Source organism: Nilaparvata lugens, chromosome 10, assembly GCF_014356525.2.
Source record: "Nilaparvata lugens isolate BPH chromosome 10, ASM1435652v1, whole genome shotgun sequence".
NCBI classification, from domain to species: Eukaryota; Metazoa; Arthropoda; class Insecta; order Hemiptera; family Delphacidae; genus Nilaparvata; species Nilaparvata lugens.
In genome coordinates, this window is record NC_052513.1 from 874488 (window position 1) to 890147 (window position 15660).

The window sequence follows — 15660 nt, forward strand, 5'->3', positions numbered from 1 at the left end:
TGCCCATTTTCGGCGGTGTAAGAGTGGGACGATAGTGAAAACACTTGTTTATATAATACTTTCCATGAATCTATAGCTGATAATTAATGTTTAGGATTAGGATTGAAGTAACATTGGGGTTTAGCATTAGAGGCCGTGTAATGTGGACTATCAGCCGCATAGGTCTGCCGCGGGGCTTTAGAGCCTTTTTCTGTTTGTCCTCCATACATGTGAGTTCACTGTGAACAAATAAAAGAGAATTGCACTTGAATTACATACAAAATAGAAGAAATCAAGTATAATTATATAGGCACATATAATAGGTATAATTACATTAGCCTGCTGTAGTGTGGTCCTTTTTATATGGGAATGAAGATATTCAATTCAATCACATAAGAGAAATTGATGGCTTGAAGGAGTTCAAAAAAACACTCAGGGAATTCCTTATTGTATTGTGTCCGTACAGGTTAGCAGACTTCCTTGTTGAATAATTTTTGATTGATGTATGTTATGTGGGATCTGTTGTGTTGAAATAGGAGGGATGGTAGATATTAGATTAAACTTTGACGTGTCACATACTGCGGGATCGTTGCTCCCTTAATGCAGTTTAATAATTGTGACGAACAAGAAAAGTAAATTGAAGTAAAGTAAGTAAGGATACACTAAGAAAATCATGTCATGAAGGTGGATTCCCACATGTTAGTTAGTGTCAGTAATGTGTCTGGTACAGAGAGAATATTTATTCTTTTTTTTTTTATTTTATACATTTAAACAATATATTATCACAATATCATTCTCAACTTAATATGATTCCCATAAGTGCTAGAGTAAGGCCCTATACACATGACGGCGTTAGACGCCATGTTTAATGCGCGTTAGCAAATTGTGTTACCGTACATATGAGGGCGTTAACCACGCGTTGACTGATAGCAGGCATCCGCGTACACAGTGTGAACACATGGAGTTAGAACACACTATATTTTTATAATCTGGACACTCCATGTCCCAGATGCATCTTCTTTTTTCGTCTTCATCAATGAACAATTCTGTGCCAAACGCAAACGCTGGGGGAGTGGAAAGAATAATCTCAATTCTGTCTTCAAAAAGCAAAAAAAAAAAACCTCAGAATAGTCGACAACTTGAAGCCTTATGAATCTTGTAAAAACTCTTTCAGAATACTTAGAATTTTAACAGTTCCTGCACTGTACTTTCTCGAAATTGCAACTATGACGAAGAAAAACGAGAAGATATTAAGAGAGAGTTATATCCATCATAGTTACAATACTATAGTGAGGTCCACGTTATAATGACAGTATTTGATCAACTTTGGTTTTGCTATCCTTGTCTATCATTCGACAAAGCCGGTGGTATTATCCTTTTCTAGGTCCACAACGATGCCAATTATGTTTTTGACAGTGTAGAAATATAATTAATTAATAAAGAGAGTCGGCATCGGTATTCTTCTATCTTTATCCACTGCCATTATAACGTGGACATCACTATAGAAACCAGATAGTTCATCTTCAGTACCCGCAACACAGAACCGCAAGCTTAGAGAAAGGGCCACATTATAGCGGATTAAGAGCTTATAACTCTCTTCCTATTGAAATAAAATGTATTGAGAGCTCAGAAAGGTTTAAGAATGCAATCAAAGCTAAATTGATCGATGCATCTCCGTACAGTTTAGAGGAAAGCTTCAACTGTTGGCGCGTGTAGGCAATTTTTTTGCAAGCATATTTTTTCAACTCCTTTGTATGTTCTGATTTTTTTTCTTTATTTTATGATCACTTTTTTTAGTACTGTACTCAATACTTTTGACGTGTCATATACTACCAAGTTTTGCTTGATTCTGTAGTGTTACATGACGAAAATTAAACTAAACTAAACCTAAACTGAACTTCCGCATCCATTGTACACACACAAACAGATCACAATTGTAGATCGTAATTTTTAACAGATTTACAATAATTGCAATTGCAAACACAAGGCAAGATCGAACAAAACACCACAGTTGATCGCTTATCAGGGCTCAGATCACCTATTCACTACAAAAGCGCGCGTTCGACTGAGTACATGTGTACGTTCCAATGCCCAGTATAGTAACTCGAAGCGCGCTGCAAACGCGGTGTTTGATGTGGAAACTACAAGCGCCGCGCTTTGCCGACGTTGATTCAAAACGCGCGTTTGCATGTGTACGATCCCATTGCTTCCATGTATGTAACAAACGCGCGTTTGAAAACCGAGCGTTAAACGCGACGTTCAACATCGTCATGTGTACAGGGCCTAGGGTCTTGGCTACGCTCCGCTGAAATACGTCCTATCTCCCAATGTAAATCCAAGCTACGAATGTGATCGGGACAGATTCGTAGCTTAGATTCAACATGGGGAGATGGGACTTATTTCAGTGTAGTGTAGGTAAGTGTGGAGAGACCCTGAACTGTTCCCATGCAACCCAGCCGAGGGAGTATGAATAGTCCCATTACAATTCATGATAATTATACAGATATGACTGTATGCCGGAGACAATTGCCTTACATAAGTATCAGACTGATCAACCTCATACCAGATAACCTAATAGCAAAAACTAGTATTAAAAAGATAGCAGAATGGATAAAGTCAGTGAATATCTCGTAATTCATTCACATATAATGCACTAGTAAATGCCACCTTCACTTAATTATATCCTATATTCCTTTTATTGCAGTTACTTTTTTATTTTTCTTCCAAACCTCAATATAATTTTCTCAGATTCATTCTCGTCTTCTACTCAGTGATTTTTAATTTATTTTTCTGACTACAAATATAATAATATTGTAATATTTATCTTCTAAGCCGCATAATGGAATTCATCATTCAGTAATTAGGCTACTTATATATTTTAGTGCTTCAAATTAGACTTTTGAATTTACTTTTCCTTTTTATTTATATTTCCTTTCATATGTATATTCAGTCTTGTGTCATATACTACCAAGTTTTGCTTGATTCTGTAGTGTTACATGACGAAATTAAACTAAACTAAACCTAACTGAACTTCCGCATCCATTGTTACACACACAATCAGATCACATTATTGTAAGATTGTAATTTTAACAGATTTACAATAATTGTAATTGCAAACACAAAGCAAGATCGAACAAAGCACCACAGTTGATCGCTTATCAGGGCTCAGATCACCTATTCACTACAAAGCGCGCGTCGACAGAGTGCATGTGTACGTTCCAATGCCCAGTATTCGAGTAAGAAGCGCGCTGCAAACGCGGTGCTTGATGTGGAAACTACAAGCGCCGCGGTTTGCCGACGTTGATTCAAAACGCGCGTTTGCATGTGTACGATCCCATTGCTTCTATGTATGTAACAACGCGCGTTTGACAACCGAGCGTTAACCGCGAAGTTTAAACGTCGTATGAGTACAGGGCCTAAGGGTCTTGGTTACGCTACCTCTGAAATACGTCCTATCTCCCAATGTAAATCCAAGCTACGAATGTGATCGGGACAGATTCGTAGCTTAGATTTAACATGCGAAATGGACTTATTTCAGTGTAGAGTAGGTAAGTGTGGAGAGACCCTGAACCCATGCAACCCCCGAGGGAGTATGAATAGTCTAATGGGACAATTCATGATATTATATTATTCATTTATTCACTATTCATTTATCATAGACAATAGTCTAGATACAATGCCAGGTAAAAACAACAGGCATTCGTTCAAACTGCTTTAACCTTAATTTGGAAACTACCCAATATATGTTCACTGTACCGGTCATTTACCCTCATACTGATATGTGGAAATCTGCCTAGATGTTAGTTTACCCGGAAATACTGTGACACAGAAGGTGTCTGTTAGAACAAACTGTTAGAGGAACAGTACAGTACTTTATGTGATTTCTGCTACTTTTTATTTAGAAATACTCAACTTGAGGAGAGGCACAAACGGTTCATCACTTTATTCATCTATCAGTATCTATCTTATTTTTTCATCAATTATTAAGAATCACAACTTTTAGAAAAGTACCACAGACTTAAGCCCAAAACGGTTCATGCCCATAAAGCTAAAACCGTCCTATTTCCAATCATACTATGCAAACTAAAGCATAGGAGGTATGTCTCTTACTCTTCCCCCGCCCCCCCAAAAAAAAAACAAAAAACAAAACCATTTACACTTTAAAGCTCAGAATAAAAATTAAATTAAAATATGTCTAGTGTTTTGATCAACAAATCTTTAAACACAATATATCCAAGTAAATTTCTATTAAACCAAAAAATTTTGACTAGAAATTCAATAAAATCAAAGAAAACATTATTTAATTTACCCGAAAAATGGCAGCAACGAATGAGCAGAGCTTGGATGGATGGGTGGCCAACTGCGGGCTGAGTCTGCACCAGCTGGTCCACCACTTTTCGCAGATATGTTGTGCCCGTCACGGCGCTGCTCTACGAACCTCGCTTCCTATACAAAACACAAAAAAAACGGTATTTATTTATTATTCATTTTTACAAGAAAGCAATCATTAAAATGATCGGGAGAGAAAAAATATGGAAACCTTGTGCTATCCCTCTCCCGAATTTAAATTAGACAACAAAGCTCGAAATAAGAATTTGGTAACGATTGGAAGAGAAAGAATACGATCATTTAAAAACACACAAAAAGCAAAAATATGTATGATCAACGACGTATGTTCATAATATATGATCAACTTATGTTCATAATCTATGATCAACTCATGTTCTTAATCTATGATCAACTTATGTTCATAATCTATGATCAACTCATGTTCATTTTTTCATTTTCATTTATTGTATAAAGCACTATAATCATACTATAATTATATTACAGAATATATAATTCATTATGACAAAGAGGAAAAAACTAGGCTGAGCCTGTACTATCTCTCCAAAATTTTGATACAATGTTAATGTTGTCCAAAAGTTAAGGTATGTAATCACACACTGCTTCGTCACTTGATTTTCGTCCAGGAATAATGATTGAAAATTTTGAAGTTTGACGTAATACTCTAAATAATCGCAGAATGCATCACAATAAATTAAAACCAAGAAATATTGCGCTTATTTAACAAATGAATACAAAATCTTGATTCGGGGGGAGATAAGAAGGATGATCAGGCTCTCGTCCAACATTTCCTTATAATTTCTCCAATTCGAATTTGAACAATTTGAAAGCAGCTCTTAGTAGAGAAACGTGGTCCTCTCTATATGAAAAGTCTGATGTGAACAACAATTTGATTCCTTTCACAGTTGCCTATTGCATCATATTGGGTTCAGTGTCCACAATACAAAAAAAGAGAAAACGCAGTAAGAGAAATGAAAATAGGATGTTAGAGATGAGACTTGAAGTCAATAAAATCCTGAGATTCAGCAGCTAAGGCGCGCTTATAGACTTGTCAAGATTCAGGATCAAGAGCGGGTTGTTGTAGATGAGGATTTTTTGAAGAGTGTTTAAGCAGCATATGTCAGAAGGTCATTGAGGCGACGAAGAAACAGCACTATGCTAATATTATTCAAGTTCAAATAATAATTCTAAAACTAGTTGAACATAATAATGAATTTAGAGGAGGAAAAAATACATTGATGAAGGACATAGTTCTGGAAGTGAATAATAGGAAAGTGTCTGAGCCGATGGATATTGCAGATGTTTCTCTAAATATTTCATTTCCATTGCTCCCATTCCAAAGTCTAGTTGGAGGCCTGTACAAAATAATACACAACCACCAACTGCGTAAAAATAGATTAGCAAGCTTCTTTCTATGTCCAACAAATGTAACAGAAGTTATGCAAGTGATAAAACGCTTGAAGCAAAAAACTAGTGTTGGGTATGACAGCATTTCTGTTAAAAGTCCTTAAAAAATTTGTGATGTAATCGCCGAGCCTCTCGTTTCATTGGGATAGCGCTTTCAAGCAGGAGTCTTGCCCTGATTCTTTGAAAATCGCCAAGTTAATACCTATATTTTACGAAGGTGATAAGCAATAGTTATTTGTGCAACTAGTGCAAGTTGCTGCCACCGAAATAAATGGTTTCTTGAGTGCAGCAGAGGAAAACTTTGCGCACGTATTTCACATTAAGTTTGTCCTACAGTTAGCCTACCATTGAATATGAAAAGTGGGTAATTATGGGTAAAATTGCCTGAAATGCATCAAATGTTTTTCTGTGTAATTTTATTATTGATAAAAACCTTAATCCTAAAATCCTAAAGTCCTCGTTGTCCTTGGTTATAATATCTAATTAATAATTGCGCGTTGTGCTTCGTTGCACCTCTGCTCACTATAGAGCCCAGTCACTCTTACCAACTTCATTTTGATTTTGCTGCACTGTTGCTCCATATAACCTAAGTATTTTGCGTTGCCATGTTGCAAATCTGGAGTGCAGAAAAATTTTTCCCGCACTAGAGCGGAAAAGTGATTCTTTGCGTTCTGTAATCAGTGCAGCAATGGCCACTTTTCAACGTAACTGTAGGAAAATATGATTAACTACAGGACTATATCTGTTTTGCCAGTCTTATCAAAGATTTTTGAAAAGATTATATATAACAGGATCATAAACTATCTGCAGAAATTCAAATTATTGAGTGAATGTCAAAATGGGTTTATAAAAAATAAGTCAACAATCACAGCCGCCGTCACTTTTATTGAAAGAGTTATTCAGGAGGTTGATAAAGGAAATTTCACTATGGAGGTGCTCTGTTACACCTTTCTAAAGCTTTTGATAGAGTAGATAAAAAGATTCTCTTGGAAAAACTGCATCTGCTTGGAATCAGAGGTCTAATGGGGAAATTAATTGATTCTTGCATGACAAATAGATTGCAGTATGTGAGTGTTTGCACTGATGGCCGACTTGGAAATTCAAGGAGATTAAACGTGACGAGGGGTGTACCTCAGGGTTCCATTCTGGGTCCTCTTCTCTTCGTTTTATATATTAACGATTTGCAGCTTTCAGTTGCAAAAAAATTTGATATAACATTGTATGCAGACGACACAACCTTGTTGTTCTACAACAACAGTATTCAACAGCTGGAGTTAGTTGCTAACATATCCACTAATGAGGTTGTACAGTATTTCATAACTGCTCACTATCTGTTAATTCTGATAAGAGCCAGGCTATTCAATTCAACTTAAAAAAGAATATCCTTTGGACCAGCAATCACAATAAATGATAGCGATAGCATGATTGAGAGCGCAAGTGTGGTCAATTGCTTGGTTTGACAGTGGATGACAAATTATCTTGGAACAAACATGTTGATAAGGTGGCTAATAAAATGAGCAAAGGCATTTTTGTATTAAGATATATTGCACGACTTGTAAACAGTAGTATAGCTAAAAGTGTTTACTTCTCGCTTATAATACTCATCTGGTGTATTGTGTTGAGCTTTGGGGTGCAACAAGTATAAAAACATTCAGAGATTATTTGTTCTGCAGAAGCGTGCAGTAAGATTTTTAGCAAATTTAGAAAATCCATCCATGCAGAAGCACTTTTAGAGATCTTAGCTGCTCACTCTACCATCCATTATATCATCGCGTCCTACTTTTCACTGCAGATAGAATTGGTACCTTAAAAACAGAATTCAGATGTTCAAAAATATTTTATAACATGGTAGTAGAAATCCATTCATTGAACATCATAGGTTAAAATTTTCAGATAAGAGTCCGATTGTTTAGGATTGCAACTTCAGCAAGCTGCCTAAAAATTTGTCAAAGTCAAGTAGGTCTAATTTTAAGAGAGATTTGTATGCATTTCTGGTTGACAAGGCATATTATAGTGTGAAGAGATTTTAAATGATAGGGTGTTATAATTGTTCAAACTGTAAAATTACGTTATTTTTTGTATGTATAAGTGTAGAAGAATGTTATAATTTATGCGACGTGCAATATTTGTAAGTTTCTTTTATCTATTTATTTCATGTATTTTTCAATACCTGTTGACATGGCAGTTGTGTTTTGGCTTAATAAAATGAATTTGAATTTGACATTCATAATCTATGATCAACTCATGTTCATAATCTATGATCAACTCATGTTCATAATCTATGATCAATTATGTTCATAATCTATGATCAATTATGTTCATAATCTATGATCAACTCATGTCATAATCTATGATCAACTCAAGTACATAAGCTATGAAAACTTATGTAATAATCTATGATCAACTCATGTTCATAATCTATGATCAACTCATATTCATAATCTATGATCAACTCATGTTCATAATCTATGATCAACTCATATCATAATCTATGATCAACTCATGTCATAATCTATGATCAACTCATGTCATAATCTATGATCAACTCATATTCATAATCTATGATCAACTCATGTTCATAATCTATGATCAACTCATATTCATAATCTAATGATCACTCATGTTCATAATCTATGATCAACTCATATTCATAATCTATGATCAACTATATTCATAATCTATGATCAACCAGTGTCATAATCTATGATCAACTCATATTCATAATCTATGATCAACTCATATTCATAATCTATGATCAACTCATGTTCATAATCTATGATCAACTCATGTTCATAATCTATGATCAACTCATGTTCATAATCTATGATCAACTCATGTTCATAATCTATGATCAACTCATGTTCATAATTTATGATCAACTCATGTTCATAATGTATGATCAACTCATGTTCATAATCTATGATCAACTCATGTTCATAATCTATGATCAACTCATATTCATAATCTATGATCAACTCATGTTCATAATCTATGATCAACTCATATTCATAATCTATGATCACTCATGTTCATAATCTATGATCAACTCATGTTCATAATCTATGATCAACTCATGTTCATAATCTATGATCAACTCATATTCATAATCTATGATCAACTCATGTTCATAATCTATGATCAACTCATATTCATAATCTATGATCAACTCATGTTCATAATCTATGATCAACTCATATTCATAATCTATGATCAACTCATGTTCATAATCTATGATCAACTCATGTTCATAATCTATGATCAACTCATATCCATAATCTATGATCAACTATGTTCATAATCTATGATCAACTCATATTCATAATATATGATCAACTCATGTTCATAATCTATGATCAACTCATTCATAATCTATGATCAACTATGTTCATAATCTATGATCAACTCATATTCATAATCTATGATAACTCATGTTCATAATCTATGATCAACTCATGTTCATAATCTATGATCAACTCATATTCATAATCTATGATCAACTCATGTTCATAATCTATGATCAACTCATGTCATATCTATGATCAACTCATATTCATAATCTATGATCAACTCATATTCATAATCTATGATCAACTCATGTTCATAATCTATGAATCAACTCATATCATAATCTATGATAACTCATGTTCATAATCTATGATAACTCATATTCATAATCTATGATCAACTCATATTCATAATCTATGATCAACTCATGTTCATAATCTAGGATCAACTCATTCATAATCTATGATCAACTCTATTCATCATCTATGATCAACTCATGTTCATAATCTATGATCAACTCATGTTCATAATCTATGATCAACTCAGGTATAATCTATGATCAACTCATGTTCATAATCTATGATCAACTCATGTTCATAATTTATGATCAACTCATGTTCATATGATGATCAACTCATGTTCATAATCTATGTCAACTCATGTTCATAATCTATGATCAACTCATATTCATAATCTATGATCAACTCATGTTCATAATCTATGATCAACTCATATTCATAATCTATGATCAACTCATATTCATAATCTATGATCAACTCATGTTCATAATCTATGATCAATCTATTCATAATATGATCAACTCATGTTCATAATCTATGATCAACTCATGTTCAAATCTATGATCAACTCATATCATATCTATGATCAACATGTTCATAATCTATGATCAACTCATATTCATAATCTATGATAACTCATGTTCATAATCTATGATCAACTCTATTCATAATCTATGATCAACTCATGTTCATAATCTATGATCAACTCATATTCATAATCTATGATCAACTCTGTTCATAATCTATGATCAACTCATGTTCAAATCTATGATCAACTCATATTCATAATCTATGATCAACTCATGTTCATAATCTATGATCAACTCATGTCATAATCTATGATCAACTCATATCATAATCTATGATCAACTCATATCATAATCTATGATCAACTCATGTTCATAATCTATGATCAACTCATATTCATAATCTATGATCAACTCATATTCATAATCTATGATCAACTCATGTTCATAATCTATGATCAACTCATGTTCATAATCTATGATCAACTCATGTTCATAATCTATGATCAACTCATGTTCATAATCTATGATCAACTCATGTTCATAATCTATGATCAACTCATGTTCATAATCTATGATCAACTCATGTTCATAATTTATGATCAACTCATATTCATAATCTATGATCAACTCATGTTCAAATCTATGATCAACTCATGTTCATAAACTATAATTCAGATCCAAGATAATAATCCATATAATATGGCATGTAGTCGCGCTGATAAGCTATTGATAAGATAAGTTAAGCTCCATGTGCCTGCTACTCCCGTTGTAAGGGTGACCACTTCAAAGGCCGAACTCCTTTGAATTTATGAGTTTAAAAATCACTTCCCTGCTAGGTGATTCGGAATCCACCTAAAGTGTAGGTCTGATCATCTCTTCATCCTCCATCCATCACCCACGCCACAAGCCTTGGGCCCATTTAGGATCATACTCAGCAAAACAAAAATCTTTTGCAATCAGAGATCATGTGATCAACTCACAACTATCAACCCACTGTCTTATAAGGAGTGTCCCATGAAAAGTGTAACAGCCGAAGACCATAGATTCTACATTGAATTGGCAATAAAAATGTCCAGCAAAATTTTCATAAATCGACCATAGTTTTCGAGATATTTCGATTTTTCGATATTTTTGAAAAACGTCAATAACAAGAAAACTATCAAACAAAATCGAATCCAAGGACATGGTTGGAGGAGGAAGAAATTTTCAATAAGATTCATATAATTTTTCCTTTATTTTACGTTTTTGATTTTTTAATGAGTGTTCAAACTGTTTGAAATTGGCTTTGAACTCGACGAATGTACTTTTTTCAACTTTGAATGCTCTTAAAAAAAAATTGAACGCTCTCAAAAACGTCAAACCATGTCCTTGGAATTATTATTTGTTTGATAGTTTTCTAGTTATAGACGTTTTTCAAAAATATCGCAAAAATATCTGAAAACTAAGGTCGATAGAAGAAAATTTTACTGGACATTTTTTGTTGCCAATTTAATGTAGAATCAATGGTCTTCGGCTGTTACACCTTTCATGGGACACCCGTATACATTGCTAATGATACTAATATTTTATCACTAGCATTAGGGCTATAATGAATTGACAAACCTTATTTCCTATTGTCTTTTGGGGGAAAGTTGAAAGTGGAAACAATGGGGTACTGCTTTTGAGTTGTTTGTGGAGCGCATAGAACTGGGCGTAGCGTCTGTAGACGTTCCACTCTCTGAGCAAATACGGACGTGAACCTGTAACAATAAAATTTATTATAATTGGGCCCGTTCTAATTCAGGCTAAACCAAACTAATTCAAAACATATCGACAATTCAGTCACTACTAATAATATAATAATATCAACATAATATCACAAGTCACTTGAAACAACTCAGACCATATTATGTTTCTTATTTTTATATTGGTAATTGTCTAGTTTGTGGTGATGATGTTGTTGACAAATAAATAAATGAAAATTATATTCGTAGTTTAGCGTTAAATGTGGATGGTGCATAATGAAGAATAAAGCAGTTTTTGTCAGTCATTCATTTCAGCTGTTTTCCATGCATGAATCAATCCGGTAAACAGCTGTTTGCAGAAAAAATGAACATATGATTCTCATTGCAGCATACTCTACTGCTTAGACCAGTTATAGAATAGACACGCTGGGAAGTCTAGCCTCTGAAGCCACATATCCTGCCATATCGCCCCATCGTGACGTCAGCATCGGATAGCAAACTTTCAGATTGTGTCTATTCAGATGGAAGTTAATAATTATTATTATTATTTATTAAAATAGTAAACTCCCGCTGAAATAGACAAAATCTGCTATGGAAAACAATGTACAGAAACTCTACAGAGAAGTTTTCTACCCGATGATGACGTCACGATGGGCGATATGGCAGTAGATGTTGGCTCTCGACTTTCAGTATGAATATACAATGGGGCGTGTCTATTCTATAACTGGTCTAAGCTCTACTGTAATGAAACCATATTTTTCTTTATAGTCGAGTATGTTTCCTAGTTCGAAAAAGGAACAGCAAAACTGTTACAAAAAAACCACCTTCAGCGCTCCAGCTGGAAGATTTGTTAACTTCCACAAATTCCTGATTCGGAATTTGTAAACTAGGTATGCTATAGAATGCATTAGTAACGTCAGCACAAGCAGGTGATGTTTCTATTCTCAATTATTATTCTTTAGATTATTATGACAAAAAATAGTGTACGTACTTGGACGTGAATGTCTTTTGCAGTGCTCAAAAGAAATTCTAGTATTGGCTAACGCCTCGACTAGAAACAACATTCTCGCCTGCAAAAGGCCCCTTCCCGTCCTTGTGACGTAAGATACTATTTACAAGTAGTTTAGTAGCTAAAAGTTAGTTCAACAGGTTTGATAGGTCTTAAAGCCCTATTAGTTTGATAATTCAATTGGGTTGCCACCGATGTAACATGTTTAGTTATAATTATCTTGGTTACTTAATTATCAGATCATTTATTCAGTCAGAAAGTTCAAGTGAACATAAAATCATCAATACAACTAAATAAATACAAAAAGTACTCATTACAATCGTTCAATTGGGATGATAGATTGGTTGAATTGAGAGAAACGTTTATGTGGTAGCAAAATTATTTCCGAACCTAACCTGAACGAGAATCTGAGAAATCCATTCACTTACAGATGTAGTCTTATAAGAAGATCCCTAGTATTTTGTGCGGAGGCGGACGGAAGTAGAAATAAGCTAACTACGCATGTCTGGCTGCTGTATTCCTAATTATAAAATTATTAATTACAGCTTGTAGGTGGTTTTAAAATAGCAGGATACAACTCAGCTGGTTGATTAAATATTATTGCTATGCATAGTAGCGTTTTGATGCTAAGGAAGGGGTAAATCAGTCACATGATCAAGTTTGAGACCGTGTAACTGTACTTTACGTTACTCAACCTAGCCTAAACTAAAAATCGAACCAAATCATTTCTTATTTTGTAAAATAACAATACAATAATATTGAAATAAATACTATCTTATATAATTTTCTGTGAATTGAAGATATAAACTTCTAAAATGGATTAATTTGAGCTAATTTGAATTACCTGATACACGTGATGACTGTCTGTGTCCCCACTGAGAAGACCGACGGCAGCCAGAGAGAGACAAGTGAGGAGGCTGAGGAGGAAGTGAGGAGGAAAGTGCAGAGGGGAGGGGTCCCCTCACCCCCTCCAGCTCGGCTCGCAGCCTCTCGATGAGTGACTCTTCGCCACCAGGCTACGCTGTAGTCGCTCGTTCATCTCCATAAGTTCGCCGTGCATTTCTGCCACCTTAACAATAAAATTACAGTACCGTATACATAAATAGTTCAGGATGCAAAGTCGTTCAGGATTCTTCATATTTTCCAATCATTTCATCGAAATGAGGAATTCTTCAGACCTCAGTAGCAGAGGACATTAGTTGTCTGAAGCCACCTTGTACAATGTCCAAAGGAAGAAAATTTATTTAGTTGATTTGGTGTATGACACTTCAAAAAAAGAGCGACAGCAAAAGAAAATCACTCAAATCTGCTACTTTCCCCATTTAGAATACAAACGTTCGAAATGTAGGTTATAGTGGCAAATAGAAAAACAGCACTAACTGTCTATCATGGCTATTTTATGTCTCACATCAGATACAGTATCTTATTCTGGGGTAGCAGCCAACAAACTTCAAAATATATTTCGAAAGCAAAAGAAAACAATCAGGGTTATTGAAGGAACCGAATCTAGGGTTTCATGTAGGTTAATTTTCAAAAGAAAATCAATTATTAACAATGCCAGCCCTATTTTTTTGGGTATTGCATCTTTTGTTTACAGTAATAAGCAGAACAATTCATGGAGGATAGCATTCACACAGATACCCCACAAGACATAAAATGGTTACCTGCAGTACCTCACTAATAGACTTTCGCTCTTGGAGGGGGAACACATTATGCTGGGCTCAGAATTTTCAACTGTTTGACGGACGACCTGAAAAGTGTTGACAGTCTTGGTACATTTTTATGCAGCTCTCAAAGATACACCGACTGAATGCTGCCCGTATTCATTAAGAGAATGCTGTGAGATCTTCTAATAGAAAGAGATAGAGATCAGAAAATCATTCAGACGATTTTGTAAAATGAAAAACTTCCCTCAATAGAGGGAAACCATAGATTGACATGTCGTACACCGTTTGAGCTGTGCTTATTAAATGCGGTTCAATACGACGAAATAACAATAAAAAAGTCCATACTAGTTATATTAACTGATTTATGAATCACTACAAAACAAAAATGAACACATTTTGAATTAATCATCGGGTTAAGCATTCTTTTCCAAATGACCAGCTTGAACAAACAAAAACAAAAAGATGTATCTTCCTTTCTTCAGTGGCCACTTTTTTCAGAACCGTTGCTGAAGGAGAAATGGTTTCCCTTACACAATAGTACTTCTACTTATTTGTTGAGTCTGCTTGAGAAGTTAGGAAGTATGTTTGGTTAAGACTTAGAATAGGCGCACACCAGTTAGTCAAGACAAGACCTGATCAGACACGTTCAGTCACAATACTTCACATTGCTGCTTATGAAGACATGTCTAATTATTGCAATGACTAATCAGTGTGAGTTGCGTCATAAGCAGCTATGTGAGTATTGTGACTAAACGTGTCTGATCATGTCTTGTCTAACTGGTGTACGCTAGCCTTAACAATTAATAAGTAAGTTAAAAGTTGAAGTGTTTTATAACACTTCAACTTCGGTAATTTACCAATTTGTAAAGTTGGTATTTACCAATCGTTTGATTTAGGATTAAAAACTTAGGAATAAATTAAATATAATATTTGATATTTTAAAACTCTATAAACTAGAAAAATGATGTATTGAAAATTCCAAGTTAGTTGATGTTTAATGTTGATGTTTTGTAGTTGAGGTCTCAATGTTTAAATCATAAAATATCAAAACAAATAATATTACCTGTACGAGCTTCTGTTCGAATAAGCTAGCTCGTTCATCTGTTCTATTGATTGCACAGCCATCACGTATTTCGTAGCTGATGTTTTAGCAGCTCATTTTCCCTGTTTAACACAAAAATCACGATAGATAATTGTTAATTCTGCCAGTTAAAAAAAGAAAAAATATCATTTTAAAATAAATAATGAAAATGTAAATGAAATACTGCAATTAGTAAGATTAATAATATCACAATGTTTCATTGATGTAATGGATGGTAAATGAGTTATATAGTCCGTACAAAATAACTTTTGACTTGGGAGGGACATGCGCAGCAGAGAAAGCATACAGCGGGAAGGATACAGAGACGCAGT

At 34.4% G+C, this 15660-nt stretch overlaps 1 long non-coding RNA gene across 1 annotated transcript; it reads right to left on the reverse strand.

Annotated features, from left to right (window-relative positions):
* Window positions 1–11469: 11469 nt before the first annotated feature.
* LOC120353221 lies at window positions 11470–15391 on the reverse strand. The gene is made up of 3 exons (XR_005572231.1): window positions 15311–15391; window positions 13425–13649; window positions 11470–11586 (listed from the first exon to the last, which is right to left on the reverse strand). It is a non-coding gene; the product is annotated as an uncharacterized LOC120353221 (long non-coding RNA).
* Between the last annotated feature and the right edge of the window lie 269 nt (window positions 15392–15660).